Genomic DNA, 27,115 nt, shown 5'->3' with positions numbered 1-27,115 from the left:
GAATGGAGCCAAGAGGGGCAGCCGTGTACTTTGAGAAGGGCTGGTCCACAGACACGAAGACGGGACCCCTACATCCCTCTTGTCCCTGCTATTGCACTGCACCCCACAGCAATTCTTGAGCAGACCCAGCTTTCTGTGTTGACAGACAGGCTTGTTTCCTCATCTGCCAAAAGAAGATGGTGGTGCCCATGAGCCACCTGCGTTACACAAATGTTTCAAAGGTTAAATTTAAAAAATAGATTTGAGATTTTTTTTTTTTTTTTGAGACAGTTTGCTCTTGTCGCCCAGGCTGGAGTGCAATGGCGCAATCTTGGCTCACTGCAACCTCTGCCTCCTAGGTTCAAGTGATTCTCCTGCCTCAGTCTCCTGCACAGCTGGGATTACAGGTGCCCGCCACCATGCCCGGCCAATTTTTCTATTTTTAGTAGAGACGGGGTTTCACCATGTTTTCCAGGCTGATCTCCAAATCCTGACCTCAGGTGATCCAACCTGCCTTGGCCTCCCAAAGTGCTGGGATTACAGGCATGAGCCACCTCACCTGGCCTGAGATATGTTTAAACATGATTATTGGAGAAACTTAACTGTCCTCTAAATGCTTTGTCTATACTGATCAATGAAAAGAATTGTGTCCAGATATAAATATACACACAACATATCAAATTGAGGGTGTTAAAAGTACTTCAAATAATTCTAAATTTTGCTTTGTTTCTTATAACTACGTAAGGATAAAAATGCATGAAACACCTCATGTTGTGGAAACCTGCATCATTCTCAACTTTGCTTTCAGGAATAAAAAGTACAGAAGTTACTGAGATAATTGGTGAAATAATATCTGACATGTGAGGAGCCTCTCCTTTGGGTAAGCAGCACAAGATAAATTTTTCATTTAGATGAAGCCACAGCTATTAAGAAGACGGTTACCAGGAGAATGAAAAGACTCAAAGGCAGATTGTTTCTGGAGGAGGCAGGGTGAGCACACTTCGCTGTGTTGGCTCACCTTCACACTAAAGAATACAGTTGCACAGCCCCCTGACTCCCTTAGCCAGAGAAAGCACCTCATAAACAGGCTGGCATGCATGTCCAACCAGGTCAGTAGCAAAACAAATATGCTCCTTTCTCTAGCCAAAGCCAACACCAAAGGGGCAGGCAGACTCGGCAAACAGCAAAAGGAGACCCAGTGATGAATGAGGATGAGGCCTGTTGAGCAAACTGCTGGTTAGCAAAAAAAAAAAGTTGGGTGACATGCGGATGGGTCAAAGAAAGGATCCGTGTCAATCCCCTAGTGCATGGCTAGTAGGATTGTAAGATGGGGCACCCGCTGTGGAAAACAGTTTGATAGTTCCTCAAAAAGTTAAACATATGGCCAGGAGCAGTGGCTCATGCCTATAATCCCAGCACTTTGGGAGGCCAAGGTGGATGGATGGCTTGAGGTAAGGAGTTCGAGACCAGCCTGGCCAACACAGTGAAACCCTGTCTGTACTAAAAAAAAAAAAAAAAAAAAAAAAAAAAAAAAAAAAAATTACCCAGGCGTGATCTCAGCTACTTAGGAGGTTGAGGCAGAAGAATCGTTTGAACCCAGGAGGTGGAGGTTGTAGTGAGCCAAGGTCATGCCACTACACTCCAGCCTGGGCAACAGAGCAAGATTCCATCTCAAAAAAACAAGAACAAAAACACAAGTTAAACACAGAATTACCATATGACCAGCAATTCTACTTCTGGATATATACCCAAAGGAATTTTAAAAGGGGACTCAAACAGAAGATACTCTCATACTTCCATGTTCATTGCATCATTATTCACGATAGCCAAGAGACGAAAACAACTCAAATGTCCACTGATGAATGAAAAGATAAAATGGGGCCTTATACATACCATGGAATATTATTCAGAGATAAAAAGAATGAGATTCTGATACATGCTACAATATGAATGAAACTTAAAGACACTGTGCTAAGTGAAATAAGGCAGATACAGAAGGATAAATATTTTATGATTCCACTTATATGAGGTATCTAGAGTGGTCAAGTTCATACAGACAGAAAGTAGAATAGAGCTTACCAGGGACTAGAGGGATGGGAGGGGAGTTATTGTTCAATGGTAGATTTTCTGTTAGAGATGGTGAAAAAAATCTGGACATGGATGATGGTTGCATAACATTGTAAATGTAGCCAATGCTACTGAATCATACACCTAAAAATGGTTAAAATAGTAAACTGGTGTGTTTCGGATGCCCTCACCCCTTATCCGCCACACTGGATTTTGGGCCTCCCCTTATCTGCCACACTGGATTTTGGGGCTTCCCACCCCTACCCCTGACCCTTTTCACTGGATTTTGGGGTCTTCCCACCCCTACTCCTGACCCTTTTCTCTCTCCTTGATCATCTGTTCATTTCTCCATTCAAGATGCCCACTAAATTTACTTCTGGCAGAAGTAGGCTCAAATAAATCTGGAAACCAGAGTTACAGCAGGAGGCTTATGATCCTTGGTCCTGATATTCCACTGCTAGCTCCAGCATGTGACCTCTCCTTCCAAAGGAAAATAAGTCATTTTTTAATGAGCTTTTACAGAGATGGTAACTATCAACACTTCAGATCATTATGGAAAGAAAACTTCAGTTTCTCTAGTGGGTTGCAGAGAGCGGACCAAATCCTAAGTCAGAAAAACAGCCTTTTTTCTACTGGTATCATTGACTTCCTACCAAAAAGCCTGAGAGACAGAGAAGGAGCCAAGACTCCCATGTACAGAATCGTGAATCATTCACTCTAAATACTCGGGAGCCAAGTTTTCCTCTCTCTTTCTTTGGACCAATGAATACATATATCCGCAGTGAGAACTGCCTTAGCTGGAAGTAGACTGGGGCTAAAGTTAAAAGTCACTGCAACCATTTGTTCCTTTGGAACATTCTGGTAAAGTGTTTAAAGTAAGACAACGTGGACATTACTAAATTATTTTAATTTTTTTGGATAACTATAGTTATGATTTCTTTGGAAGTCATGTACCTGTGGCAAAATATGCCTTGGTTAAGTATTTGTGGAATGAAGAATATAAGAAAAACAACTCCCTTAAATAAGAGTTCAAAATATGTTATGAAACCAACTTTTCCACAACATGGCAAAGCCTTGATATGTAATAAGTGGAGTGCAAGAAAGTATGACAAAGGGGGCCAGATAGCACGTAATGTTTGATAAGGGGGTTTCACTGCAAGAGAAGAGGAAGTCCTGGCAGGGCACCCTGGCTGGGTTGTGGCGCCATTGCTTTCTCCATCGAAGTCTATAATCAAAACTCAAACCTACAGAAAGAAAGAGACCAATATTGGTCATAAATGTACGTATTTCCATTGTATACACTTAAATGGGATGAGGACTGTCAGGTAAATGAAGTATGAATTCTCTTTTTTCTTAAGAAAAAATTGAAGGAGGGCAAGGCACAGTGGCTCATGCTTGTAATCCCAATGTTCTGGGAGGCTGAGGCAGGAGGATTGAGCCCAGGAGTTTGACACCAGCCTGGGCAACACAGTGAGACCCCTCTCTACAAAGAAATTTAAAAAATTAGCCAGGCTTTGGTGGCATGCACCTAGTCCTAGTTACTCAGGAGGCTGAGGTGGGAGGATCACTTGAACTCAAGAGTTTGAGACTGCAGTGAGCTATGATCACGCCACTGTATGCAAGCCTGGGTGACAGAGACCCTGTCTCTTTAAAAAAGAGAAAAGAAAAAATGGGAGGAAAATGATGGTTGCAGAGGGACATGTCACTGCACTTGTAATCAGTGGAAAGACTTACAGCATTAAAATCAGATCTAATAGAGAAATGGCAAATACATTAATAAATAAAATAAAGAAACAAACAAAACGTCTCAGTAAGCCTCTTCCTCCTCCCTAAAGAGCAGCTCGCTTCAGCAACCCATGCTAAAGCGTTGCTTTACATTCTGGAACTCAGTTCAAAATGTGAGTAATTTTGCATTCTGTTTCACATTGACAAAGTTGTTCTTTCCTGCTACTTATTTATAATTTAATTCCCTCGATGGTTCTAAAATCAAGAGAAAAAATGTTTTCAAACAAAAATCATTATTTATACAGCTGGAGTTTCCATTTAGTTAGGAAAATTAGTAGAAAAATGTTTGGTCAGAATTTGAGATAAGTTTTGAATGTTTCGGAAAACCTTATACCATCAACTTCTAAATCTCTTTTATAATATTTATGTATTCCTCAAAGTCAACAAGGGAACCCCCCAAATCAACTAAATTAATGGGTTCTAATCTGGGCAACTCCTTTGGCAAAGGGTGGGGGAATCTCTGAATCAGCAATAAAAATAGCTCAATTAAAATACCATTCTAACATGCAGTTAGTTTTTGTTTGAAAATGGAAACCAGCAACTTGCCTGCATGAGTAAACAGAAGACAATTACTCAGGCTGGGGTCTCCAGAGCAGAAAGCACGGGAGACAGCTGGCAATTATCTGGCTAACTTAACCAGATAATTCATGCCTAAAAATCCACTCTGGTGCCCAAATTGCCCAGATTGGTTATATTCACAGAAGAACTAAAGAGTGTAATTACCAGATTCCCTTCCAATCTGTGCCGCCAAAGCTGTGCTTAGGTGGTTTGTTTTAAGGTGGTGATTGTACTGTCCTCAGTGCTTCATCTCTAGCAAGGAATGAGCTAGGATTTACAGAATAGAAATTTGAACATCTGTTTAAATATCCTATGATCTTACAAAGGATGCAGCTTTCATATACCAAATGCAGTACTAAAAATTTCAAATATGCCAAGACACTGACAAACTGCACCGGAGATAATGCTTTAAGTTTATACACCTTGAGACAAAGCCCAGTTGAAGAGAGATATTGTAACTCCTAACAGAAAAAAATCTGATGGGGAAAACATAGAGTTAAAAATAGAGAAAGAGAATGTGTAAGATTATGCAAATTAGAGCATCCAAAATTTGAAACAAGTATGTCTTTTTAGCCTGTCACCAAAGACAGGAGATTAACACCCTTATGTTTATATAGCACTTTATATTTTCACAAAGCCCATCACAATGAATCCTCACAACTGTGTAAGGTAAATTGGGTGAGTATTATTATTCCCATTTCATGGATTAAGAAAATAGGGTCCTCAGATTTGCAGAAGCAAAGCTAATGTCAAATCTGAAACTTGAACCCAAGTCTTCTAGATCACAAGTTTGGTGCCCTTTCCATCACACTGTGCTAAAGGCTAAAGTTAACTTAAAGCAAATAACAAATATCACATTACCCAGTCAAATCTGTGGTATTCGCCATCACAAATAGTCTTAGAGTTACACGTGTCATTAAATAAATCTTATTACCAAGCGCAGCTGGAGAGCACAGACTTTATGGGAAGGTGGTAGCCACGAAGGCTGCTCTCCATCAGTTCTGCCAGACCCTGGGCAGAAGATTTCTCTTGGACTCTGCTTCCTAACCAGTTAAGGGAAAGAATAGATTAGAGAATCTCTCAAGTCCCTTCACGTCAAGCTGATGATCAACCTAAAAGGGTTCAGTTTCTCCTGTTCCCATGAACTCAGAATGACAAGTGTCCGTTTTCTTCATCCTCTGGATATTACAAACTTCTCCAAACCAGTGGCTCTGTGCTCTCCTTAACAAAAATAGGGTTCTAAAATGCATTTTACCAACTTTGGCCTAACTTAAGCAGGAAAACAATATAAACACTACATTTTTAGAATTATTATAATATTCACTACATTTTAATATAACACTACATTTTTAGGAAAAAAAAATTTTTTGAAAAAAAGACAATTCTTTAATGTATGATCTTGAATTTTCTATATTCATGAATTTTCTATAGGTTACTATGCTGCTCAGTTCCATTTCCAAACTTGATTGGCACCCACCAATTTTGATGTTCTTCAGATGGATAAAGGGTATTGGAAACCAGAATAATAGCCTTGCCCCGGATCAAGAAACAAAAACTACTTCTTTTAAATTGATGCCATTTCAAACGCTATCAAATTTTGCTCAAATTACCAATCATCACCTGTAGTTGGCAATGACTGCTTTGAAGTTTCTTATAAGCTAGGTCCAACCAAGGGACTTCTATTTCTCAGTAGTACACTCCACCTGGGAATAATGACTTTAAATTTTTAAGAGACTGAGTCTTACTCCGCGCCCAAGCTGGAGTGCAGCAGCACAATCACAGCTTACTGCAACCACTGCAGTCTTGAAGTCCTGGGCTCAAGGGAACCTCATACTTCAGCCTCCCAAATAGCTGAGATTACAGGTACGTGCCACCACACCTGGCTAATTTTTAACATTCTCGTGGAGATGGGGGTCTCACTGTGCTGCCCAGGCTGGTTTCAAACTCCTGGCTTCAGGTGGTCCTCCCACCTCAGCCTCCCACAGCACTGGGATTACAGGTATGAGCCTCTGCACCTGGCCTGATGTTTTAAAAAGTATGAAAGATGCTCCCCACTCCCTAAATGGAATTAACCATTATGCTTTAGTAGAAGTCCATATTAGAACCTTCTTGGAATTCAAGGGCTTAAATCCCAGGCAGCGTGTTCTCATTGCCTTTGTGCTTTCCTAGTCCTGCTTGGTCATTTAAGAGAGGAGGGGAAAAGGACTGCTAATGTGGGAAAGCATCTAACATACAGAGACAGAGGAAGAACGTCTAGAACAAGCTTGTCCAACCTCCTGCCCACGGGCCGCATGTGGCCCAAGACAGCTTTGAATGCATCCCAACAGAAATTCACCAAGTTTCTTAAAACATTACAAAATTTTTCTCTCTCTGTGTGTGTGTGTGTGTGTGTGTGTGTGTGTGTGTGTGTGTGTGTTTCCTAGCTCATCAGCTATTGTTAGTGTTAGTGTATTTTATGTGTGGCCCAAGACAAGTCTTTTTCCAACGTGGCCCAGGGAAGCCAAAAGATTGGACACCCCGATCTAGAATCTTGATTTTACCAGAAATGTGCTAAAGTCAAACATTCCTCTATCGTAAAGACAATTCTTTAGACCAGGCATGGTGGCTCACGCCTATAGTCCCAGCACTTTGGGAGGCCGAGGCAGGTGGATCACCTGAGGTCAGGAGTTTGAGACCAACCTGGCCAACATGGTGAAACCTCGTCCCTACTAAAAATACAAAAATTAGCTGGGCGTGGTGGTACATGCCTGTAATTCCAGCTACTCAGGAGGCTGAGGCAGAAGAATCGCTTGAATCCAGGAGGCGGAGGTTGCAGTGAGCTGAGATCGCACCACTGCACTCCAGCCTGGGCAATAGAGAGAGACTCTGTCTTGAAAAAAAAAAAAAAAAAGACAATTCTTTAATGTATGATCTTAGCCTGGAAAAGTTCTCTTTCTCCCAGGGAAGGTTGATAGGGACAAGAAAAGAAAGCAAGATAAGGGCTGTAATAATAGTAACAATAATGTTTATTATTGTTATATAACAACAAAAGAAGCACCTTTTTCTTACCTCCAGAATCCCTTTAATTATGGTGTTCAGCAAGTCAATGAATTTATTTTATTAACTTATTTTTTTGAGACGGAGTCTCCCTCTGTCGCCAGGCTGGAGTGCAGTGGTGCAATCTTGGCTCACTGCAACCTCCACCTCCCAAATTCAAGCAATTCTCCTGCCTCAGCCTCCCAAGTAGCTGGGACTACAGGCGTACGCCACCACACCCAGCTAATGTTTGTATTTTTAGTAAAGACAGGGTTTCACCATGTTGGCCAGGATGGTCTCGATCTCTTGACCTTGTGATCCACCTGCCTTGGCCTCCCAAAGTGCTGGGATTACAGGTGTGAGCCACTGTGCCCGGCCAAGTCAATGAGTTTTAATAATGCTTATTTTTCCCTATCTTTTGAAGTTAAAAAGTTGGCTTGCTAACCAGCTATAACTTTTAGTATGTTAAAGTGTTCTGGTCTCACTAGCAAATCAAAAAGGCCCAGCAATGCATCATTCTCCCATATATTCTGCATTGTCTATTAATTTTTTACATGACTTGGGGCACATCGGCCAGGTGCGGTGGCTCATGCCTGCAATCCCAGCACTTTGGGAGGCTGAGGAAGGAAGATTGCTTGAGCCCAGGAGCTGGAGACTTGGGGCACGTGATCACCAACCTGAGTCTGAAGTGCTGACTGTAAAATGGATATACCACTAAACTACTTCAAAGAGCTGTTGCTGGAAAGAACAAATACAACTCACCATAAAATATTCTTAAATAATCCAGTAGGACCTCACTTGTCCAGGGCCACACCCATTTACAAATGGGTGCTATGCAGAGCATCCAGGGCTGATGCCAAGTCTGTTGGCCCTGGCGCCATGTTCTTGTGCCCTTGTCTCCACTGCTGAGGCCTGCAGCCAGTCACCCTCTAGGCTCCCCACCCCTCTCCATCTGCCATGCTCTCATTTTATGCGTGTGCCTTTGTTCATTCTGATGAACAGAAGCCTGATTCTGCTTAGTGCTGCCCATGGTGGGGTCTCCAGTGCTCATTCATACCAAGGATGACCACAGGCATTATAAAGCTTGCTGCAGTGAATGGGGGTGTCAGGGCAAGGAAGGGATATTCAGCTACCTGGACCCCTTCTGGTCCTAAATGAAACAAAGAAGCAAAGCTGTACTATACAACAGTTAAACTTAATAAGGCATCTGAGGAGAAACCTGTGTTTCTCTCTATAGTTTATTCAGAAAGAGCAAGCAGAATATTTCTGGAAATAATGAAAAATCCACTGATACATTTAGAGCTTTCGGTGGGTCTAAGATTTAAGTGGCGTAGGAGAAAAGAAACTGACATGTATTACTTGTACATTTTTCTTCTGACACCTTGATATTCCAGTTTAAACTACCTCAAAATATGCCACAAATCAGTGTCTTTAAGTCCACAGATTCTTAGGTCTTTGAGATCAATTCACCCCTAGTTATACAGATAGCAAACTGTTAAGAAACCAGTCTAAAGTTTTCTTGCTCCTTTGTGCTAAGTTCACCAGAATTCAAGCCTCTGACTTTTTTAACGATGGTGCTCCCTTTTCTTATACCACAACGTGGATTTGCTCATGGTTATCTTCCTTTAATAAATTCTTGCCACAAGTGAATTTAGGCTGTTTTTAATTAAGGTCTTAACCAAAAGATCATTTGGAAAACTCTGTCCCTCCCACAAGGCAGGACAAGCTTGTTCTGACCAGCTGTTCAAAGATTTTTCTGCTCAATCATCAAAGTTTGCAATATCCTCTTACAGTCCTGATAAGGTGAGCACCACTTCCAACCTATCTATGAAAAAAGTATCTCTCTCAAACTTCCATCCCAAAATTAACAAAAGTGTGGAGATGATTCACAGGGAAGCAGTAAACCCAGAGCAGGGGGTGGGGACCACGTTTGATAGGAATCTTCATTAACATGATTTTAAGGACTTCTCTTTTTACATAATTCCACCAGAATTCATAATGTTTTCGTGCCATAGACGCCTCCTTTGGCCTCCTGATGAAGTCTGTTGGACCCCTTTTCTCAGGCTAGTGCTTTTTTATGCCTTAAAAAAGAAAATATATATATAGGATTAAAAAGGAAACACTTTGTATTGAAATATAGCTATTCAAAATATTAAAAAGCAATTTATCATACAGTAATCTACGTTCTTCTGCGTTAGTGCATTAAATAAAAAGATCCAGCAGCAGGTCAAAAATTACTGTAATTTTGAAGTCATGATGAGCATAAACAATATTTCAAGACAGCTGCAACAAGTGTAATGTGATATGAAAATATCTATTTCTATGGGTGACAGTCAAACACACTGCCAGTTCTACTGTGGTTTAGTGCCTACGTTCATACTAGAAGAAAACGCTAAATTTCAGTTAGAGGGTAGTCACAAAAAAAATTAAGTAATATCTAGAATTCTATCCAGGGGCCCACATTAACAACCTGAACCATAGAACTGGTCTGTAATCTCCTTCAGTTCTAATTCATTTGATTCCTGAGATCTAACTAGCATAATGCACGACACAGATAGGCACTTGGCAATTGTATGAATTGAACTGAGTCCACAGAGTCTGAATTTAAAAACAAAACAAAACATTAGAAAGGGGCTGAGGCTGCCTTGAGTAATCTTCCATGCCCCTTAATCTCAGCGAGTCCACCCACTGCCAGCTTCCTTCAAGTTCTTCATTCATTTAGCAAATATTCACAGAGCACCTAGTAAGCGTCGGGCAACATTGTGGGCACTAGGCAAACAAAAGAGTCTAACTGCAGATGGTGATGAATGTTAATAAAACACGAAAATAGGATAAAGAGTGACTGGCAGACCAGATGGTAGCAAGGGCTTTTCTGAAGTGACAGGTGAGTCAATAGATGACAAGGAGCCAGGGTCATATGAAGATGTGAGGCAAGGCCATTCCAGGCAGATGGGACGACAGCAAGTGCAAAGGCCCTGAGGCAAGAAGAAGCTCAGTGCAGCCCTTTCTTGCCTTGTGCTCCCTACATTTAACACACCTGGCCATACCACACCCTGGAAGAGCCTCATCAGACAGTCTACGTGAGGAAACGTCGAACAGGGTCTTCCACAAGACCCTGGAAGAGGCCCTGTTCACCTCTCCCCTAACCTTCCCTCCATCTATCCCATTTTCACATACTCCAGACCACATCCATCTCTCAATCAGAAAATTTCAGGGCAGAAGCTGTTCCATAAATCATCTAATTCAATCCCAGCTGTAATCTGACCACACCTTCTGTTACAAGAAACTCAGCCCACTGAAGAAGTACGCTTTCCCTAAACGTAAGGTCTGTGGTCTATACCATATATCTTGTCTCAAACAAACCTAAACGGCTTTCCCCTGATAGATCTAATGGGCTTGTCTTATTTACACTTTGAACTCCTTCAGGTAAGCAGCAGCCATGCCTTCCCTGTCTTCTCCATGTACAGAGCAGAAGTGAACACAGGCTGCGCAGTTAATCTAAAAGGAGGTGGCCAACGAACACCATGGCCTCCATGTTCACAGACCCCCCTCCCCAAGGCCCCAGAGTAGGTGAGTTCTAGACAAGATGGAAGAGTTTTTTGAAAACAGCCACAATCTTGAGGCCAATTATGTTGGGGTAGCTTGTATTCTAAATCAGATTTTTCTCCTTCACAGTTTCCTTGGGCTAAACGCCCGCCCCCACGTCCCCGTTAAATTCCTATGCTGAAGTCATAACCCCCAGTGCCTCAGAATGTGGCTGTATTTGGAGAATGAACCTTTAAAGAGGTGATTAAGTTGAAAGAGGCCATTGGGGTGAGCCCAAATCCAATCTGAAGGAAAAGACACCCGGTGAGCTTATGACAGAGGGACGACCAGGTGAAGAGGCAGCCATCTTGGAGCCGAGAGCGGCCTCAGAGGAAACCTCCCTGACGACATCTTGGACTTCCAGTCTCCAGATCAGGGAGAGAATAGATTTCTGCTGTTGAAGCCACCCATTCTGTGGTACTTTCTTATGGCAGACCTACGAGATTAATGTAATAGGTGTCTAAATTTAGATATTTCCAAAAACAGAGGCTGAGACAAGGAGTTGTGTGCAGGTAGTTTATTGGGAAGTGATCCTAGGAGGAGGGAGAGTGAGGTGGGTGTATTATTGAAGAGTATGTGTAGAAGGTCATGGCTACAGGTAACAGGGGCTTCATTCTGCTGAGGCCTCCCAAGAAGCATCCAGAATGCCCCCTGGAACTGTTCTAGGAAGTAGGGCCATTTATCCACTGGCTTCCATTCCCACTGGTAGAGGGTGGCCCTGGGGCGTTGACCCCCCTCCGACTCACAGGTTGCAATACGTTCAGTCTGCTCCTAGAGAGACAAAAAAGCAAAAAGCAGTGCTCCTGGCACCTGAGGCAGGACACCGTCAGCAGAAGGCAAATCTCAGCTCACGGGACACTGGGCCACGGGATGCGAGGTGGGAGCAGACGGAGTACTGTATGAAGTCAGCAGATCACCGTTGACGCAGCTGGTTCCTTCTCCAGAAGCAAAAACATCTTTAAGGTCACTGAAGATAGCAAGATTCTGCAATGGACCCATTTGAGGCCACAGAGATGTAATGATAGTGGCATCCAGAGACAGTTGCATTCCTCCCACAAGGTAGATTCAGGTGTCAGCTGATGGCGAGAAGTGTTGAGGAATACTGTGTCTCCGGCATGCTCATTTTCAGCACGCTCTTGTGAATTCTGTGTTTTAAGTGAGAATTTTGGTTGGGCCTTTTTGCTATTTTCCAAAGATAATCTAATTCTCTTTTTTCTTTTTCTTGAGACAGAGTCTCTCTTTGTTGCCCAGGGTGGAGTGCAGTGGCGCCATCTTGGCCCACTGCAACCTCCATCTCCTGGGTTCAAGTGATTCTCCTGCCTCAGCCTCCCAAGTAGCTGGGATGACAGGTGTGCGCCACCATGCCCAACTAATTTTTGTATTTTTATTACAGATGGGGTTTTGCCATGTTGGCCAGGCTGGTCTCGAACTCTTGACCTCAGGTGATCTGCCTGCTTTAGCCACAAATAACCCAATTCTTTTATAATCAACATGTCCCTCTATTGCAACAGGTCCTCAACTCCGAAGTGAATCCTATTGCTTATGAAAAGAAGAAAGAGTAAAATCACCTCACTTAAGTTCTAGGTAATCTCTAGAAGCCAACCCATAAAAAGGATTTTTATCTCCCATCCAAGTTTCCCCTCTGGAATTGAGGTGTTATGTCAAATATGGTACTTCTGAATGTCACGTGAACAACTAACTCCAGTTTATTCAAGCTACCCTTTAAGACCAATAAATGTGCTTATGGGACAAATTTTCTAAATTCCCTTCAGAAATTTATTTCCTTCTCTTTGGCAAATAACTATATGAGATTTATTACTTAATACTTTGTAAAGTAAAACATCCAAGATAAAGTTATGCAGGGAGATGTCAGATGTGAGTGGTATTTCCTGGTATTTTCCAATTATCCTGAGTCCTATCTTTAGAGTTATCAGATTTAGCAAATAAAAATACAGAGCATTAAGTAAGTTAAATTAGAATTTCAAACAAACAACAAATTTTAAAAATATCTATATCCCCAATATTGCATGGGACCTACTTATACTAAAAAAGTTATTTGTTGTTTATCTGAAATTCAAATTGAACTTGGCATCATGTATTTTATCTGGTAACCCTATCATAATATTCCAGAATGGAAAAATAGCAAATTTAGAATTTAAAAGTAGAATTTATATTTAAAATATAACCTCCTATTTTAACTTTGATTAACTACAGCAGAATACTCAAAGCATGATTAGTTAGAACAAGCTGCCATTTTAACAAGAGAGGATTCATTTTAGAACTGATGGCTCATTATAACAACTAGGGTGGTTCAATTTGAAAGGAAAAAAATAGGGCATTTTATTTAATATTTAATAAAATATTAAAATTCCCCCGGGAATCAATGTGTAAGAAGAAAAAAACCATGTATTATTATTTGCATAAAAAAGAGCAATTAAAATGTAGTAAGCACACATTTTATTTGTGTAACTTGCCACTGTTTAGTGCTCACAGAAGCTAAAACATCAATGTGGGTTAAGATACTGAAAAAAAAAAAAAAAGAAACACAAGAAAGTGGTTGGAAAAAAACTGGATTGGATCTCAAAATTGTACATATCTCAAACTATGCAGAACAGAAACAGTTTCCTCTCCAACTTAGTCCTTCTCTTAGTTTGAGAAGTGGTCCTAGACTTTCCGGAAAAAATACGGTAGTTTCTCCTCATCCTCCGAGGATACATTCCAAGACCCCTACTGCAGGCCTGAAACCTCAGATAGTACCAAACCCTATACATACTGTTTTTTCCTATACAGTAAGGAATGAGGGTTGGGGAATAGTGTAACATAGTGTGAATACACTGGACAAAGGGGATGACTCAAGTCCCAGGTGGGTTTTAATGATTCTACTCAGAACAGAGTGCAATTTAAAACTTATGAATTGTTTATTTCTGGAATTTTTCATGTAATATTTTTGGACCTTAGGTAACTGAAAGCATGAAAAGCAACACCGTGGATAAGGGGGACAACGAATATACCCTTGTTTGAGATGGCTTATATGACACTGTAGCTGGGGACAAAGAATGCCTGTGATAGGCAAAGAATTATCTGAGAGCAAGACTTGTTAACCTTGGCACTAGTGACATTTTGGGCTGGATAATTCTTTGTTGTGGGGAGGCTGTCACATATGTTATAGTATGTTTAACAGTATCCCTGGCCTCTACGCACTAGATGCCAATAGCATCTCCCACTCCCAGTTACGAAAATCAAAAATGTCTCCATACATTGCCAAAGATCACATGAGGGGCAGAACATTCCCCAGTTGAAAACCACTGGTCTACGAGAACCTCTGGTGTTTTGGCTCTGCCCTGGCAATGACAGTCTTGAGTTCCCAGAAATTTCTAAAAATATCATTGTAGGGCAGCTTAGAATAACAAAAGGGGGGAAAAAAGCTGCAACGAAATTTGCACCAAATCCATGTTGACCAAAATTGTTCTAAATATATTTACGGAAGAATTAAAATAGATTTATCTACCTAAAGATGCCCCTAACTCTTTATATGTGGAAGTTGTGTACTAATCCAAGATTTAGGCAGGAGACCTGTTTTCAGCACCAACTCTAATCTTTGCTTACCACGTATCAGAGGGCTAACCTTTCTGACCCTGTCTACATTCCCAACATTGGTTCTCATTCAGCCGCTCCCTCCCCAGTCAACCCTGAGAGGTAAGTCATTAACCGTCCCATGTTAGACGAGGAAGCTTGGGGGCTGGGCGTGGTGGCTCACGTCTGTAATCCCAGCACTTTGGGAGGCCGAGGCAGGTGGATCACTTGAGGTCAAGAGTTCGAGACCAGCCTGGCCAGTATAGTGAAATCCCGTCTCTACTAAAAATACAAAAATTAGCCAGGCATGGTGGCATATGCCTATAATCCCACTACTTGGGAGGCTGAGGCAGGAGAATCGCTTGAATCCTGGAAGCAGAGGTTGCAGTGAGCCAAGATCGCACCATTGCACTCCAGCCTAGGAGTCACAGCAAGAATTCATCTCAAAAAATAAAAAAAATAAAAAATAAGAGGAAGTTTGGGTCTAGAAAAGAGAAATGACTGCCTGAGTTCCCGCAGCTGGTGAGATTTTAAACTCCAAAGTCCAAGCCCTTAACCACCTCCCTCACCTTGGGAGAAAAGAAAATCACTAAATGTCTGTGACCTTAGTTTCATTTCCTCGCCTCTAACTTAGAAATAAACATTTCAGTACTTCAGAGTCCCTGTGAGAGCTTCAAGGCAGTTCACTGAATCGTTGCAGGAGAGGGACCAAAGTCCCTTGGTGAACAGCGGTGTTCACCGAGGCCTGCTGTGCTGGGCAGCACCCATCTCAAAGGCCAGAAGAACCACACCCTAACTCAGAGATCTGCTTCAGAATTTAAATGAACTGCTGCCAACTCACTTGGAAAGAGCACTATCAGGGATGCAAATGTAAATAGTAAATATCATTAAGGAGCTCCTAGGACTTCGAAAAGAGGAGATGCATGGCATGGAAGGTGTGTGGCAGGTGTCAGGAAGGCCAACTTCCACAGTGACATTCTCTCCAAGTCACCTCAAATGGTAGTCCAAATGTATGCCGGCAGAATGGGCAGTCACTTCGGCAGCAAAACCTCCCTGAGGTCCCCAAGAATTCAATGGCCACAGTGAGTCTCTGTGGCTTAGTGGACAGTCACAGAAGGTCTGAGCAGAAGAGGGCCTTAGAAATCACTTTTATTTGACAAATAAGAAACTGGAGCCCGGAGGTGAAAAGAATTGATCCCACCCAACCTGCCAGGTCCCTGGTGCCTGACTACACCGCAAACCCCAGTGTAACCCCTGCCCTGGCCGACCCTTCTTCCCTAAGCAGATTTTGCAGGAGTAGTTTCAGGACCATATTATTGTTCTGAACTTCTAAGAGGAAAGGGCCAAATACAAAGTGTTTGGTTAACTCAGTCAATGGAGCATAAATGAGATGTTTAAATCTTTGAGTTACAAAGCCTCATTAGGGTAAGAAGGCGCTGTAGGAGTGGACGTAGGGAGGGTTTGTGATTCCCATTATATGATAAGAAATGCTATTAGGCTGGAATCAGTTCGATATGCCCAGGGGAGGCAGGCAGGAGTGGTAGTGAACATTTGTCTTCTTATTATATATGCAAAAACCCCAGCTAACATTGTACCTTATGCAGAACTTTTCATTCTCAGTCACTTTTACACATATATTACCCCATTTTCTTCCCCCAGCATCACAGTGGAGAAGGTATGGATAGGTGGTTTGGGGTGCCAATAAACCATAGACTATTTGAAGAAAAAAAATGTCTCACCCATAGTTTCATGAAGCCACATTTAGATTCTAGGTCTAATTTCAACAGATATCAGCACAGCGGAGCTACAGTTACAGTGGACAGATCATTTGTCAAGAATGGAAAAAGCCAGGATGCCAGGGCAGTTGTATTGGGGGGGGATGGGAAGGAAGAAGTGAAAGTCTATTTTAAAAGAAATTGTAGAGAAAAACTGCTAACAGAGCAGGCAGAGTTCAAGTTTAAGCCCTGGGCATGAGGGAAAGCCCAGTCAGCTGAGGCCATGCCAACACTTCAGGGTTACAAGCACCACTGGTCACCAATAGCACAGCCCTGGAAGGCCCATGTGTGGCCACGATCCCAAAATGACACTAGGTGGAGATCAGGCAAATACCACCAACAGAGAGGCTGGGAATGGAATAGATATTTCAGCCATAACTGCAGACGTGAAAAACAAGATTGGGGCGGCAAGTGCTAAATAAATCACAAAATAATTATTCATTTACCTCTCAGTCTGGAAGTAAACCTGTGCTTTCACAAAATTAAGAGTGCAATCATGCAGTAAAAACAAGAAATCTTTGATTAGGTGCCTTCTATTGTGTAATACAAAATTGGATAATGTAGACCAAAAAACAGTAAATGAATGACAAAGCAAAACTATATATTTTTATAAAAGACACTAAGATTTAATTCCCCTATACTTACACCAGTAATTGTTGAAGAAAAGGTAAATTAAAGGACTCAGGATATGAAAACAAACTTGATCCCCACCACCACTGCCAATTAATTACATGCACATGAGAAATTCACTAAGCAGCTAATCATTTATATTCTGGTGTAGTATTTCCGCACAACTATTGTATTAGATATTTAAATTTGCAATTTCAAATGGACTCATTGTCACAGGCCTCTTAGTCCATTTTACACACAAAATCAATATACTATTCCTAATAAATGAGATTACTTTTCCAAAACTCCCAGTGGGAGCTCAACAGGACTTCTGTTTGGGAGGCTGCTTCAAACTTCTCCAAAGAAAATTACTTTTCTGATGTTCACCTCTAAGAACCAACAGAAGGCACCTGAGAGAATTCAAATGAAGAAGCAACCACCTCGGGGGAAGGGAGGGCTCAAACTGTTAGGTAATTTAGACACATGAATGTCCCAGTTTAAATGCCCCTCTATAGCAAAGCATTTCTGGATCCACCTGAGACCTCTGTTCCTCCACTAGAGAGCTAAGACACGTTGTTGCGTTTTCTTCTAAAAGGTAGAAGGGGCCGGGCGCGGTGGCTCACGCCTGTAATCCCAGCACTTTGGGAGGACGAGGCGGGGCAGGCGGGCAGATCACCTAGGGTCAGGAGTTCAAGACCAGCCTGGCCGACATGGTGAAACCCCGTCTCTACTAAAAATACAAAAATTAGCCAGGCATTGTGGCGTACGCCTGTAGTCCTGGCTACTCAGGAGGCTGAGGCAGAAGAATCGGTTGAACCCAGAGGCAGAGTTTGCAGTGAGCCAAGATCGTGCCACTGCACTCCAGCCTGGGTGACAGAGCGAGAATTTGTCTCAAAAAAAAAAAAAAAAAAAAAAAGTAGAAGGTTCCTGGGGTTGTGCGCACAGCTCCTCCCAGCCTACTGCCCCATTCTTGATGCCCAGGGCTGTGTGTTCCTCACCTTTGTATTCCAAACCACAGACCCACCTCTAGAAAAGAGCCGAGGAAGGGTTACACAGTGTCTGGCATTAAAAAAAAGCATTGGGTAAATAATTTCTCTCCCCACTCACTTAAACTTTAGCCTGTGGTCCCAACTTGACTTGTATCCTAAATCTGAACAAATACCCTTGGCCAAGCCAAATTTTTCAACTCTTGCTGCCCCAATGGATAAATCCTTTAGAGAGATCTTGCTAGGCCTTCCCTTCATGCAATAAACACTCTACTCTGTAAAAGCCACTGACCGCCCTGCAGGACATGGAGAAACACCTGATAACCCGCCCTAGACAATGGCCTGCCCTCGTCCTGTGAGAAAACCCCACGTGTCTGGGTTGCATAATGGTTAAGAGAGGTTTCGAAATTTCCTGGACTTGGTCTGGAACCCTGGTTCTGCCAATGTCCAGAAATGCAGCCTTGGACAAACTGCTTCATCACTGAGCCTCACTTTCCTCATCTACAGATGAAGATATTGGCACCAACTCTCAAGGTCTGTTGTATCAGATGAAAGAAAAAATGTAAACAGCTTACTGCTATTCCCAGTGCAGTAGACTATCTATTAAATGCAGAGAGTTTTTTTTCTTATAACCCTAAACTCACAGTGGATGGGGGAGAAGAAGCCCAATTTGTAAAAATGCAAGTAAGCATGAACATAAAAACTGTAATTTTAATGAAAAAAAAGTATGTAACAGGAAGCAGATTTTGCTTATCTATAGCAAATCATATCACAAAGCTACTGTATTCAAAACAGTGTGCTGCTTCTTTACAAAGGGATAAAGGTATCAGTGGAGCAGAGTAGAAAGTTCAGAGACAGAACAACACAGACACACATGCACACAGCACATACATGCATGTATGCATGTACACACACACACACACACACACACACACACACATACACACACTCTCTCTCTCTCTGTCTCTCTGAGAAAAGGGCATTTCAAGTGCATGCGTGGGGAAAGCGGAACCATCCAATAAATGGCAATAGTTTAACTGGCTATTCGTTTAGGAAAAATAAAGTCACACCTTTAAAACACACACACACACACACACCCTTCCACTGAGGTTAAAGATCAAGATAATAAAATTAAGAAGCCAGGAGAAAAAATATATAGAATATTGTTATGGTTTGCAGATTAGGAAAGGCCTTCCCAAAGCAAGCCACCAAACTCAAACTGTAAAAGCTGTAATTTCGGCTGCGTGCAGTGGCTCACACCTGTAATCCCAGCACTTTGGGAGGCCGAGGTGGGTGGATCACCTGAGGTCAGGAGTTCGAGACCAGCCTGACCAACATGGTGAAACCCCATCTCTACTAACAATACAAAAAATTAGCCGGGCATGGTGGCAGGCACCTGTAATCCCAGCTACTCGGGAGGCTGAGGCAGGAGAATCGGTTGAACTCGGGAGGCAGAGGTTGCAGTGAGCCAAGATCAGGCCATTGCACTCCAGCCTGGGCAACAAGAGCGAAACTGTGTCTCAAAAAAAGCACTGTAATGGCGGGGTGTGGTGGCTCACACCTGTAATCCCAGCACTTTGGGAGGCTGAGGCAGGCAGATCACGACGTGAGGAGTTCGAGACCAGCCTGGCCAACATGGCAAAACCCTGTCTCTACTAAAACTACAAAAATTAGCTGGGTGTGGTGGTGGGCGCCTGTAATCCCAGTTACTTGGGAGGCTGAGGCAGGAGAATCGGTTGAACCCAGGAGGCAGAGGTTGCAGTGAGCCAAGATCGTGCCATTGCACTCCAACCTGGGCGACAAGAGCAAGACTTGGTCTCAAAAAAAAAGCACTGTAATGTCACATGTAGTCATCTGCCAAACAATGATGTTTTCAGTCGACAGCAGACTGTATATATTCCAGTGGTCCCAAAAGATTATAAGACTGTATTTTTGTTGTACTGTTGCTATGTTTGGATACATACCACTGTGTTTAGGTTGCCTACAGTATTCAGCCCAGTAACATACAGTACAGGTTTGTAGCCTAGGAGCAATAGGCTAGACCATAGAACCTTGGGGTATAGTAGGCTATACCATGAGGTCTGTGTAAGTACTCTCTATGATGTCTGCAAAATGATGAAATTTCCTAATGACACATTTCTCAGACTATATCCCCATCGTTAAGTGACACATGACATTATAAAAACTAAATAAACGTATGTAGAAAGAAATACATCATAGAAAAATCAAAAGAAACATAATAGGCTTGGGCAAAACAATACAGGGATACCACATTTCATTGTGCTCCACGGATACTGCAGTGTTTTACAAATTGAAGGTTTGTGACAACCCTGCATCAAGCTAGTCTATCAGCACCATTTTTCCAACAGTGCTTACTACATATCTCTGTCAAATTTTGGTAATTCTCATAATATTTCAAACTTTTTCATTACTATTATATCTGTTGTGGTGATCCGTGATCAATGATCTTTGATGTCACTATTGCAATTACTAATGTCACTAAATAATGTTTAGTAACTAAACAATATACAATGGCAAACTTAATCGATAGCTGTTGTGCGTGTTCTGAATCCTCCACCTTCCAGCTGTACCCTGTCTCTTACCCTCTTCTCGGGCCTCCCTATTCCTTAAGAAACAAGAATACTGAAATTAGGCTAATTAGTAATCCCACAATGGTCTCTTAAGTGTTCTGCTGAAAGGAAGACTCACACATCCCTCCCTCTAAATCAAAAGCTAGAAATTATTAAGCTTGGTGAGGAAATGTACGTCAAAACCTGAAATAGGCAAAAAACTAGGCCACTTGTGCCAAATAGTTAGCCAGGTTGTGAATGTGAAGGGAAAGTTCTTGAAGGACATTAAACATGCTACTCCATGAACACACAAATGACACGAGAACAAAACAGCCTTATTACTGATATGGAGAAAGTCTGAGTGGTCTGGATAGAAGATCAAACCAGCCACAACATTCCCTTAAGCCAAAGCCTAATCCAGAGCAAGGCCCTAAATCTCATCAGCTCTTTTGAAGGCTGACAGGTGAGGAAGCTGCAGAGGTTGGAAGGTAGCAGAAGTTCGTTCACGACCTTTAAGGAAAGAAGCCTTCTCCATATCATAAAAGAGCAAAGCGAAGCAGCAAGTGCTGACATAGAAGCAGCAGCAAGTTATTCAGAAGATCTAGCTAAGATCACTCATGAAAGTGGCTACCCTAAACAACAGATCTTCAATGTAGATGAAACAGCTTTCTATTGGAAGATGATACCACCTAGTACTTGCATAGCTAGAGAGGAGAAGTCAATATCTGGCTTCAAAGCATCAAAAGACAAGCTGACTCTTTGGTTAGGGGCTAATGCAATTGGTGACATTAAGTTGAAGCCAATGATTGTTTACCATTTCAAAAACCCTAGGGCCCTTAAGAACTATGCTAGATCGCCCAGTGCGGTGGCACATGCCTGTAGTCCCAGCTACTCAGGAGGCTGAGGTGGAAGGATCGCTTGAGCCCAGGAGTTCTGGGCTGTAGTGCGCTATGCCGATCGGGTGTCCGCGCTAAGTTTGGCATCAATATGGTGACCTCCTGGGAGTGGGGGACCACCAGGTTGCCTAAGGAGGGGTGAACCAGCCCAGGTCAGAAAAAAGAACTATGTTAAATCTACTCTGTGATCTATCAGTGAAGTAATAAAGCTTGAATGACAGCACATCTGTTTACAGCATGGTTTACTGACTATTTTAAGCCCATTGTTGATAACTACTGCTCAGAAAAAAAGATTCCTTTCACAATATTACTACTCATTGACAATAGACCTGGTCACGCAAAAACTCTGATGGAGATGTACAAGGAGATTAATGTTTTCATGGCTGGTAACACAACATCCATTCTGCAGCCCATAAATCAAGGAGTAATTTTGAATTTCTAGTCTTACTATTTAAGAAGTACATTTTGTAAGGTTATAGCTGCCATAAATAGTGATTCCTCCGAAGGATCTGGATAAAGTAAATTACAAACTTTCTGGAAAGGAGTCTCCATTCTAGATGCCAATATCAACACTCATCGTTAATGGGAGGAAGCCAAAATATCAATACTAACAGAAGTTCGGAAGAAGTTGATCCCAACCCTCATGGATGACAGGGGTTCAAGACTTAGTGGAGAAACTGGCGATGTGGTGGAAGCAGCAAGAGAACTAGAATGAAAATGGAGCGTTAATAGGTGATTGAACTGCTACAATCTCATGTTCAAACTTGAATAGATGAGGAGTTGCTTCTTACGGATAAGCAAATAAAGCGATTTCTTGAGATGGAAGATGACTGTGAACAATGTTGAAATGACAACAAAGGATTTGGGATACTGCATAAATTTAGTTGATAAAGCAGCAGGACAGTTTGGGAAGGATTACTCCGATTTTGAAAGAAGGTCTAGTGTGGGAAAAATGCTATCAAATAGTATCACATACTACAGAGAAATCTTTTATGAAAGGAAGAGTCAATCAATGTGGAAAACTTGATTTTTTCTTATGTGAAGAAATTGCCACAGCTGCCCCAGCATTCAATGACTTCTTCCCTAAACAGCAACAGTCTTCAATGTGAAGGCAAAACCCTCCACCAGCAAAAAGATGACTTGCTGAAGGCTCAGGGGATTGTTGGCATTTTGTAGCAATATAGTATTTTTAAGTTAAGATATGTACGTTGGTTTTTGATATAATGCTGTTGCCCACTGAATGGACTACAGTATAGTGTAAACTTTATATGCACTGGGAAACCAAAAACTCCATATGACTTGCTTTATTGTGACATTTGCTTTATTGCTGTGCTCTGGAATCAGACCTGCAATATCTCGGAGGTATGCCTGTATTTACTATACACACACACACACACACACACACACACACACACACACACACACCAGAGAAAGCCCATTATCTATAGTTCATTAAAAGTTCCAATAATTCAGTAAGAAAACTATAAATAGCCTTGGGCACAAAAATGATAAAGAATTCAAAGAGGCTACTCACAGAAATGCAAATTAGGGCAGATACTTAAATTTACTAATTCGTCTTTTTCATCATCTGTAAAATGTGGACAATAATCACACCCACTTTATAGAGATGTTAAGGTTTAAATTAGTGATTTCATATAACGTGCTTAAAACTATCCCTGACACATAAAAACATTCAATAAACATTAGTCAGTAGCAGTAATAGTAGCGGTGGTGGTGGTAGCAGCAGCAATAATTTAAAAAACATACAAGTAAAATAAGGAGGCAGCCTGGGCAACATGGTAAAACCTCATCTCTACAAAAAATACAAAAAGTAGCTGGGTGTGATGGCATGCGCCACTAGTCCCAGCTACTCAGTAGGCTGAGGACGGAGAATCACTTGAGCCCGGAAAGCAGAGGTCGCAGAGAGCCAAGACTGCACCACTGCACTCCAGCCTGGGCGACAGAATGAGACTCTGTCTCGATAAATAAATAAAAATTGGCTGGGCACAGTAGTTTGCGCCTGTAATCCCAGCACTTTGGGAGGCTGAGGCAGGCAGATTGACTGAGCTCAAGAGTTTGAGACCAGCCTGGGCAACACGGTGAAACCCCAACTCTACTAAAATACAAAAAAAGTAGCCAGGCATGGTGGCGTGCGCCTGTAGTCCAGCTACTGGGGAGGCTGAGGCAGGAGAATTGCTTGAACACCTGGGAAGTGGAGGTTGCAGTGAGCCCAGATCATGCCACTGCACTCCAGCCTGGGCAACAGAGCAAGACTCCATCTCAAAATAAGTAAGTAAGTAAGTAAGTAAGTAAGTAAATAAATAAATAAACAAATAAAAGGAGGTACTATCTAGCATGAGCAGCAACTGCAAAAAGACTAATGTTACCTAGTGTTGGAAAAAGTATGAGAAAACAGGCAACTCTCTACACTTGTGGTGGGAATATAAATTTGTTCAGCCTTTTTGGAGGGTAATTTGGACCTATCTAATCTATCAGCATTTTAATATACATGCCCTGTGATATAAAAATTCAACGCTTAGAAATGCAGCCTACAGAAATACACACAAGCACAAAAACGTACGTACATAGATATCCAATGCAGCACTGTTCATAATAGCAACAGTTAAAATGAAAAATGACAGAAATGACCATCAAATGGGAATAACTAAACACATTCTGGCATATCTATATAATGAGTGGCAGCGCAGCTATTACAAAGAATAATGAGCATCAATATATACAGATAGGGAATTACGTCTCTGGAAATACTAAGCAAAAGGGCAAGCCACGATGTGCACTTTTGTATTTCTGAATCATTTTTACTTTTATATAAATAAAATATAGATTTGCAAATGATTATAAAAAGGAAAGGCCAAGCTGTGATTGTGGTTATCTCTGGGAAGGAAGCAAGATTAAGAGGGAATGAAGAAAGTATTTTCATTTTCACTCCACTTCCTTATATATTTTTTATTTTTAAAAAATAATAAGCAGGTACTAAAAACAAGTATTTTCTTACAAAAAAAAAAAAGGTAACAAACAAATTCAGTGTTTCACACCAGAGTCATGGAACTGGACACCTGGGTGGGTGAATGACAGTGTCCATATGCTCCATAAGTGGCCAGCAGTACTCCCTCCCCTGCAGGTACGCTCTAGAGAGGAGACCACAGCTGGAAGATACTAATGGGATCATTCAATGCCTTTACTCTGACACAGCTAATAACCTTCTGATCGAGAACACAGGCAATAACCAATTTCTGCAACTGTCCACTTGGCAGTTATACTTCTCAGGGTAAGTGTTAAGTTCACAGTCTAGTTTGTCCGCCTTTAGAACTCTGATTAACACAAAGTCGCCCTCCAGATCAGTAAATCAGAATTCCTAATCCTGCACAGTTTAGGGCTAGACCTACTCCTATTGAGATCTCCCTAGGGTGCAAAAATTGCAAGAGACCTACCTTAGCTAAAACAGACAGCCAACTGGCTGGACATTTTAACAGTTATTTGCATATTATAAGAAATAAAAAGCAAGACTTAAAAGAGCTCAACACTTGTCACTTGTTACTGTCGAATGTGATAATGCATCTCTAGTTCCATCTGACAAATATTTACGAAACTCGACTATATGGACAGCGCTGCTCTATTCCCATTTCTTTCACTCCACAAGTCAGACGGGAGGCCCACACCTCGGTCCCCAGTGCTGGATTTGGAAAAGAAGACAGTGGTTTAGTCACGCTAGACCTCCAGAGGTGGCTGTTGTTTGAGGGCCGCCCCTTGTCTACCCTGACTACATAGAGCAGTGAACTGAAAGTCAAGGGATTAGAGAAGCTGATCCTTACACTCTAGAGCAAGGCAGGAAGCAAGAAGTGAGGACTGCTTGCCTTCCTCCCCCAGCCTCTATAATAGAACCAACCACAAATGGCAAACTTAAAACTGTCACTGTAACCAGAACTTGTTTTGGCTGTAGGTAGACAGAAAGAGAGAGGAAATGCCCACCGATGGTCAGAGAGATATTTTTAGAATAGAACCACCAAGACGAACCTGGACTATATATAACAGAACCTGGTAATCTTTCATATGCATTTTCAAGACACAGGTTTTCTTCAAAAGGAACTACCAAACCGTCCCAAACACCCCTTTTAACATGGCTGTAATTAATTAGTGTTTGTGAATTAAATGACAGCTGTTAAATGGACAGGTTATATGCCTTATAAGCATATCCAGGCTTTGGGCTAGTGCAGAAATAAAAGTATTTCTGCCAGTCTGATCTGGGCTTTTTTTTTTTTTTTTAAATCCATTATCAGGAAATAAAAATCAAGTAACATCTTTTTAAATTTAAAAGTTTATTTAATTACACTTATTTTTTAAAAAGTTACTAACTTTTAAAACACTTATTTTTATTCAAAGTTATTACTTAAGATTTTGGATTCTATTATTTTGGTTATAATTTACATTATGGTATTCACTCATTCAGACTGTATGTAATCCAAAGCTTTTCACACAAAGAACCGCAGTGTCTATTTAATGCCTTTATTGGTTTTTATAATGAGTTGGGATAGGGGGAAGACTGTACCAGCATTTATCAAACGCTGGTCACCCTGTGCCCAGCTCCACACTGGACACTTTCCCATGGTCTCTCATTTCATTTACTTTTCACTGTATCTTTAAATACCCAAATTACCAGACATACAAAGGAGAGCTACCATTTCATTTTCAGATAAGCCTTGTCCATCCAGTTGGCAATTTGATTGCAGCTATAAAAATTTTTTAATGATGCCAGGTAAGAAGCCAATAAAAACTGAAGGAATTAAAAGAAGAAAAAATAATTGTCAAACATGCCAAAAGTCTGGAGAAAAGTGGGGAAAGCAACTTCCTTGTATATTAGGCAAGGAAAAGCCTAGGGAAGGCTAAGAATTTCTGTTACTGAGTCCTGTGTGCTGTGGTGACTTAGGAGGCCTCCCAAAGCCCTCCCATTTAAAGGAGGGGTGGCCAGGCCCAGGAAAGAGATCAAAGGGTACTGCTAGTTTTAACTGTCTCGGTGTACCTAAGACTATTCTTTGTAAACTCTGATGTTATTAGAATCTCATGATATGAGCAACACCTTATTTGATGTCACCATATAACACTGCAGCCCAGTTATGGCCTGGGTTTCCCCCTACTCCTTTCTTTTCCCAAACACTGACTCACACACAAACTTGGTGCATTGGAATGACGTTGGGGACTTGTTAAGCCATACACCAGTGCTGCTCACCCCCACTTCCACTTCCTGAGTTTCTGACAGTGGGTCTGGAGTACAACCTGAAAACTTTCATTTCTAACAAGTTCCCAAGTAATGCTGCTGGTCCAGCACCACATACTTAGAACCATTAAAAAAATAAAATAAAAAGAATCCATCAAAGATAAGACCAGGGTATTTATGATGTGGCAAAATCTTCATCAACTATGACACAAACCACACAGAGGCAGGGAATTTTGTCTGTTCTGACACTGCTGTATTCCTGGTACCTAGAATGGTGGCTGGCATATGCTAGGTGCTTAACACATATCTGCTAAATAAATGAGTCAGCTGGCCCTGTGGCTGAAACTGGGGCCAGCGTGGGTATAGGTGAGCAAGGAAAGTAGCTGCAGAAGCACCAGCAACAAAGGGAATGGCTGCTTACTGTTGAACTGTCCTGAAACGGAAGCCCAACTTAATGACAACCACAATAACGATATACATGACG

The 27,115-nt window shown here is 41.7% G+C and overlaps 1 protein-coding gene across 3 annotated transcripts in view; it reads right to left on the bottom strand.

The window, feature by feature from the left end:
• E2F3 (E2F transcription factor 3) overlaps window positions 1–27,115 on the bottom strand; it is a 91,627-nt gene that overhangs the window by 50,495 nt on the left and 14,017 nt on the right. The gene's annotated exons all lie outside the window — the stretch shown is intronic.

The sequence above is a fragment of the Gorilla gorilla genome, chromosome 5, assembly GCF_029281585.2.
Source record: "Gorilla gorilla gorilla isolate KB3781 chromosome 5, NHGRI_mGorGor1-v2.1_pri, whole genome shotgun sequence".
NCBI classification, from domain to species: Eukaryota; Metazoa; Chordata; class Mammalia; order Primates; family Hominidae; genus Gorilla; species Gorilla gorilla.
Note: the sequence above shows the minus strand (reverse complement) of the source record. Positions and strands in the feature narration are given on the sequence as shown.